Below are 7,683 nucleotides of genomic sequence, written 5' to 3'. Positions count from 1 at the left end.
CGTTCCGGCGTCTATGTACGGGCCCCGGATCGGACCAAATTGCGATAGCGGGACGTGACCAAGCCATTTCTCGACCACCAGTGACTGCTGCTTTCTCCCGTAAAGAACACGAGGGTTGCAGCGACGGAATTCATTCAGTGTGTCCATCATCCGCATCTCGCTCCTCAACCCCCCAACCATCTCAGGTAACACTGTCCCTGATGCTGCTACAGGTACTGGTGTGGTACTACTGTCTCCTGTCGGGCCCCGCCCTGCGGAGCTACTGGGGGTGTTCAGGTACTGGCAACTGTGCTCCCACTGTCGCAACCTGTCGGTACTGTAGGTATAGGATCTGGCATCTCCCTATCAGTCTTGTGCAGTAGTAAATCCTCTAACCTCTTCATCCTATCCTCTGCCCGACGCGCTGATACCATTTGATGTCGCGCGGCCGCAGCCTGCTGAGCAACCAAATCTGTCAGCTTCGCGAGCTGATCCGAACTCATGGATCCCCACTAGATCCCGAGTAGCAGAAGTCCCCACTTCCTCTGCATCCGCCGCCTCAGCTGCCACGGCGGCTTGCGAACGAGTCAACGGCATCTTAAGCTGCAGCACAAAACAAACATAAGTCAATAAACCCTATACTACGAACCCTCATTGAGGATATAAACACGCTAATCAAGCGAAAGTAATGAAATGTAACGCGGTACTAATCTCGATGTCACGTTGTCGGCCGCCAACGTGGCCCTCTGCAAAGTTAGTAATTGCACATTCCGATCAAACTTCTACCATTCGGAGTTTATAGATACCCAATCAAAGTACTTTCGCTTAACAACAACCTCAACTAGACTGCGTCTCTCACGAGCTTATTTATGAGTCCAACCAGCCTAAGGTTTGCTAGGTCTGCTAAGACTCAACCCTAGCTCTGATACCACTATAATCTGTCACGCCAGAGTACCGCGAAGCTATCCGGCACGTCACGACCGCCATACACCTGCAGTTATATAAGGATCTACAAGAACCAAGTCGATAGGAGAAGCTAGAAGTAAGAATCCTAGTCCTGATATCGATGCAAAATACACAGTTCGGATAATACTACGTAAAGGAACACAAGAGTATACATCCAAAATACTCAGTAAAAGGAGAAAGTAGTCACACTATAGGAGTCTTTTTGTTCTACTTTTACATTCTGGATATACAAAAGAAAGTACAACGGTGGTTTTCTCTCTATTGGACATCACTTTTTTCTGTGTGCGAGCCGAGTAGGCAAGGTGATTTATACTCCTATTATTTCCTAGCTAGCGCGATCTTGCCAACGTTCTCTTCTCTTTAGGCTTTAACCATTTTTAATGTCTGTTGGCCGAACTTTTTATTCATGTTGTTGGTTAGCCTGTCTAAGCCTCGGGATCTTCTGACAGAACCCCTTCTGTCCGCCCAAGGCTCAATAAAAACGAGTACATGTATAAAGAAATAAACAGTTCCCAGGATAACATTTCAGTATACATGGCTTGCACGAGGGCAAGCAACAATCACAAGTGATAGTAAGTTAACTAAACATGAAATTTCACTGTAATTTAAAACTTTACATAACTGAACTGGATAACAGAAATATTTAGTTATTTACATGCTTTATAATACATTCATTTACATGTCTTTGTACATCAAAATGTCTCCCATGAACTCAAAATGGTAAACTACTATACTCTGGTGTCAGCTAGCTAAGCTGCGGGGCTCTTGCCACGGTCCTCGGCCACACCGCTCGCACTGGAACCTGTATGGTTAGTGGTATGAGAACTACTGAAAGTTCCCAGTGGGTTCGACCGCCGAATTCGCCGACTCACCCACTAGGTCTACTCAGGCATATGTAGATAAGAAAGTAAACCAGATAGTAACCAACTATAATATGTAACTACTACAATGCCTGTACAAGCTGAAAGAATAATATATAAACTGTAAATATGCATGCATGCCTTTACTGAATTTACCCAATCTCTTGGTTAACCTTTTGGTTAACAATAACTCACTGACACTATCCCAAATATCGGGGAGACGCAACCTGCACCCGACGGGACTGTCAACTGGGGGAGACGCACCTCCTGGTCCAGTAAAGATGACTACTCCGGAGCTCATCGTTCAAGGAGGAGCGACCTACCTTGAACCAAACGAATGTGAGTATGATCTGATCCTCCTTCAGAGGATTCAACAATAGACGATGTCATTCTTAACTCTAACTAGCTCTTTATGCTAGTTTCACAATTCCATTTCTCGATGCTAACCAAATCTCTAATTAGAATGTCACCAGGTTTACTATTGTTATAGTCCATGCATTCATAGGGTTCTATGTTCACATTCTATTGTTCATATATTCTCATGGTTGATAAGCAATTGCATAATCAAATATCATTTACATAATATCAATACCCTATAATGCATGATTACAATGTAAATATGCTCAATAAATTAGCATAGACATAAAAGGTGATTCAAAGATTTCGGATAGCACCACCCACCTGTAGTGGTGTCAATCAATTAGATCTCACGTCTCAGAGTGTGTTGATAACCCGCTCTCGCGATTCGGTGCAAACAGAGCTAAAACGGCCTCTACCGTAATTAGCGCGTCGTCGACCTGTCAGAATGTCAATTTAGACTTCTAGCAAGTTTAACTTTCATTTATAAGGTAATAAAAGAGATTAAACCGACACTATATTCATTTTCGGCAAAACTTGCATTTCAACTCCAAGGCACCTATATGCATGTATATACTATCGCTTACATACATATTCCTTATCATCCTTAGCTTCAACAATCTAATACCAAGGATCAATAGGTTCAACTGTAAGATGATCTTAACTCAGCTTACTTGCCAGCCAATGCTCATAAATATTTATTTAGAGTAAACTTTATAGAGTCCACCAGGTCAAAGATTTCAGCTTCATTAGAGTTTCAGCATCATGCTGGTTTATGCTGAATTTTCAGCAATTCGCTTCTTCATTGAGCAACTATTCTAAATATAGAACAATTGGTTCTAATATTTACACTTCCCTTGGAGTAATTAACTCTGATCTAGGAGTTCACATTAATCTTACCAAGATTTGAAACTCAACTAAGCTTAATTTTAGCTCAATATTAATTTCAGCACTAATGCTGAAATTTCAGCATCACACCTTATCTTTCACAACCTAGTACAAGTGCAAAACACATACTTGTTTTACTCATACTATTTCAAGTAATTCTAAACCTATTAAATCAGGAATTAAGTATCTATCTTACCTAAAGTCCAAGCTCCACCAGATTTGTTGCAGCTTGCATTACCAAGGAAGTTCTACCCAGGCTTCTTCAACTTGGGTGCCCAATTCCTCAATTTCCGATTCCCTTTGCGAAATCTTTCAACTTGGCAGCTCCAACAAGCCTCAACTTCAAATCTGCTACTACCAGCAGCACTAAATCCATGTAAACATCATCTATAAGGTTACCAGCTTGACTCTAATTAAGTACTACACAGATTACTTTCATTAGGTGTTGAACTTACTTGTTCACTACATCAAATGGCCCATTCCTGCATTTCGGCAGTAGCAACAGCAGGAATTTAACTTGCTTAAACCCTTATCAGCTCAAGCTTGCTGCTCCAACAACAAGAATTCAGCTCAAATCTCAGCTTCAACAGCTGCAGCCCCAATTCGGCAGCTCCACAAACCCAACTTCAGGCCTGAAATTTCAGCAACAAGGAGTTCTTCCATAAGCCATCTCTAAAGCACTTAATTGGACTATAATCAATTATAAAATCCACCTTACCTTAATTAAGTGCTCTTCCAAATTGCCCTTAGCAAGAAATCCATATAAATCTCCTCTTTAAACAATCAACTTATCTATGAATAAGTACTAATCAAGTTTACCTTGATTAGATGCTGATCCAGGTTATAGAGCAACCCCAATCAGCAAGAATTCTTTACTTGGATCAAAGCTTCACTTCAGTCCACAACACCCCACCAGCTGCCAACCTTTCTTCCTCAACCCTTCGTAGCCTAGAGAGAGAAGAAGAAAAGAGATAAAAGAAAGAGAGAGAAGAGGGTTCAGATACTTAGACAGGTGTACACAACCAGGGGCTAAGTGATAAGGACAAAGAATTGCAACTTAATCCTTGAAATCAGCATAATTGCATTTCAGTCCTGCTGAAATTTATAGGCTAGTACCTCACTGAGGTACACACCTGTACCTCACTGAGGTACACAATACAATTCTGCACTTGCAGAATTTTCTGGCAGCAGCATTAAAATCAGCCCCTTTTCTCTTCCACCCTGCTTTGAATATTACTAGTTACTTCCAATTTCATTCGAGCACATCTAGTATCATCCAAAGAAGCTTCCCGGTCTATCAAATAAATTTGGAAGCAATTAATTTCCAATTTAACATCAATTTGATCCTTTTCAACCAAGTTGGTTAAAATTTCAGTTTTCGAGTCAAAATGGCAATTGGATGTCTTTAGCCATTCCAATTCCATTTTTATCTATTCTCACACTTCCAAAATATCTCATTTGCTGTTCTCAAACCTCTAATTAAATTTAGAATTTCCTAATTTCCATTTTAACATTATTGTGATCACTTTGATCACAATTAGCTCGAGAGAGATTTTCGATACCTTACATGGCTGATGCACATGGAAAAGTTATTCTATGACACATTCGTCGAGGAGCGATATCGAGTTTGGTTTGCGACGCACCACCTTGACGGCGAGGCTTACAGGTGGTGGGTGGACATTCGTGAGGATCCCCGTACTGATCTGTCCGCTATCACGTGGAACAAATTCAAGGAATTGTTATTGACTACTTACTTTCCTCAGAGTGTAATGAGACAGATGGAAAGGGATCTGAGAAACCTAAGGCAGGGGGACAAGACGGTGGCAGAGTATGAGCGAGAGTTCTCCCGATTACTGCACTGCGTTCCTTTTGTGGTTAGAGATGATGAGGACAAGGCTCGCATATTTGAGGTAGGTTTGCGACCTGCGATTTTTCGATTGGTCCAGGCGTCAAACCTATCCACTTACCGGGATGTAGTGAACCGGGCCTTGATCGTCGAGAAAAGGGCGGAGATTATGAAAGAAAGAGACGTTGTGGATAAGAACAAAGGAAAGAGGCCAACAGCAGAGAGTAGTGGTCAGCAACCTTTCAGGAGACCACCGAAATATCCAAGGGGCCAGCCGAGCCAGTCGAGAGGCCGAGGTTCTTCAACACCCCGAGGAGCACCCGAGCGTCGTCGACAGCCACGTTGTGTCATTTGTGGTGCGCCTCACTTTCCACCACAGTGTCCACAACGTGGGGGCAGGTGCTTTCTTTGTGGTCAGGAGGGCCACTTTCGCTCAGAGTGCCCGAGAGGTTCTGTGCCTGCACCCTCGTCAGCTTCTGCACCTGCATCTTCAGCTCCGAGCCAGGGGACCCCATCAGCACCCTCGCAGTACAGACGACCACCGGGACAGCAGCAGTCAGAGAGTTCACAGCAGGGTTCGAGTGGGCGGATGTATGCCGCCCAGACCGAGGGCGCTGCCGCAGCACAGGAGGTCGTAGCAGGTATCATTATGCTTTATGATATTCGTGTTCGTACATTATTTGATACTGGTGCTTCGCATTCTTTTATTGATCGGCAGTTCGCCGAGTTGCATAGTATTCCTTTAGCACCTACTTTGCATCTGGGACGAGTGATTGTACCTGACCATACCTTAGATGTTCGTGAGTTTTGCCCTCGCTGCCCTGTTCGGGTAGGCGACTGGATTATGCCAGTGGATCTTTTGGCACTACACAAACTGGGGGAGTTTGATGTAGTATTGGGTATGGATTCGTTGACTCAGTATTATGCCACTATTGATTGCACGAACAGAACGGTGACCTTTAGGGAACCGGGTCAGCAAGAATTTGTTTATAAGGGGTGTCAGAGTTCATTGTTCGCGATGACTATTAGCTCTTCGCGAGCCCGACAGTTGATACGGAGAGGTTGTGTAGCCTATTTAGCTAGCATTTCTGTGAGTAACGGAGAAGTCGTCAAAATTGATGATATCCCGGTTGTGCGAGAATTCGGGGATGTGTTTCCAATTGAATTGCCGGGCATGCCACCTTATAGGGAGGTTGAGTTTGTAATAGATCTTGTCCCGGGGACTACCCCTATTTCTAAAGAGCCTTATAGGATGGCACCTGCTGAATTGAAAGAGCTGAAGGCACAGTTACAAGATCTGTTGGATAAGGGATTCATTCGGCCGAGTGTATCGCCTTGGGGAGCACCGGTGTTATTTGTCAAGAAGAAAGATGGGTCTCTTCGATTGTGCGTGGATTATCGAGAAATCAATAAAGTCACAATCAAGAATAAATATCCATTGCCCAGAATTGATGACTTATTCGATCAGCTGCAAGGATCGAAAGTGTATTCCAAGATTGATTTGCAATCAGGTTATCATCAGCTTAAGATCAAGCCTGAAGAAGTCTCCAAGACTGCTTTTAGGACACGGTATGGGCATTATGAGTTTACAGTCATGCCGTTTGGATTGACTAATGCTCCAGCAGCCTTTATGGATTTAATGAACCGTGTCTTTAAACCCTATCTGGATAGGTTTGTGGTCGTGTTCATTGATGATATCTTGATATATTCTCGAAGTGACATGGAGCATGAAGACCATTTGAGAATAGTGTTACAAGTACTTCGAGAAAAGGAATTATTTGCCAAGCTAAAGAAATGCGAATTTTGGCTTCAAGAAGTGGCATTTCTGGGCCATGTGATTTCAGAAACTGGGATAGCTGTGGATCCCAAGAAGATTGAAGCGATTAAAGATTGGCCTAGACCGACCAGTGTCACTGAAATTCGGAGTTTCCTTGGATTGGCAGGATACTACCGAAGATTTGTAGAAGGATTTGCGAAGATGTCCACTCCTCTCACTCGACTCACACATAAAGGAGCTAAATTCCTGTGGAATGAAGCCTGTGAAAGAAGCTTTCAGGAGCTGAAGGAACGGTTGACTACCGCCCCGATTCTGGCTTTGCCTGTTACTAGAGTGGATTATGTGATTTACAGCGATGCGTCACTGAATGGGTTAGGGTGTGTTCTAATGCAAAATGGCAGAGTAATTGCCTATGCTTCTCGCCAATTAAAGGATTATGAAAAGAACTACCCTACACATGATCTTGAGTTAGCAGCTGTGGTATTTGCTTTAAAGCTTTGGCGCCACTACCTCTACGGCGAGCGTTGCGAAGTTTACACAGATCACAAAAGCTTAAAGTATCTATTTACTCAGAAGGAATTAAACTTGAGACAACGTAGATGGTTGGAGTTGCTCAAGGATTATGATTTGACCATTCTCTATCATCCGGGAAAGGCTAATGTTGTAGCAGATGCTTTAAGTCGAAAATCGACGGAAAATTTAGCGATGTCGATAACAATGCAACCTCTCTTGGTAAAAGAAATGAAGCAATTAAATTTAGAAATTGTAGCTCCTGATACGCCTTGGAGACTTATGACGTTGGTTGTACAACCTACCCTGATCGATCGAATTAAAGAAAAGCAAACTCAAGACGAATTCCTGCAAAAGATTCGAGCAAAAATCATTGCTGACCCTGTTAGTGATTTTCGAGTGGATGATCAGGGATTGTTAAAATTCGACAATAGAATTTGTGTGCCTACGAATCCAGATATTAAAGAAGAGATTCTATTAGAAGCACATCGGACACCGTA

At 43.0% G+C, this 7,683-nt stretch overlaps 1 long non-coding RNA gene across 1 annotated transcript; it reads right to left on the bottom strand.

The window, feature by feature from the left end:
- Window positions 1-1,652: 1,652 nt before the first annotated feature.
- On the bottom strand, window positions 1,653-4,060 carry LOC109704564. The gene is made up of 5 exons (XR_002214430.1): window positions 3,769-4,060; window positions 3,506-3,682; window positions 3,247-3,416; window positions 2,487-2,602; window positions 1,653-1,747 (listed from the first exon to the last, which is right to left on the bottom strand). It is a non-coding gene; the product is annotated as an uncharacterized LOC109704564 (long non-coding RNA).
- Between the last annotated feature and the right edge of the window lie 3,623 nt (window positions 4,061-7,683).

This window comes from Ananas comosus, unplaced genomic scaffold (assembly GCF_001540865.1).
Source record: "Ananas comosus cultivar F153 unplaced genomic scaffold, ASM154086v1, whole genome shotgun sequence".
Classification (NCBI taxonomy): Eukaryota; Viridiplantae; Streptophyta; class Magnoliopsida; order Poales; family Bromeliaceae; genus Ananas; species Ananas comosus.
The sequence above is the reverse complement of the archived record's forward strand: the minus strand, read 5'-3'. Positions and strand labels throughout refer to the sequence as shown.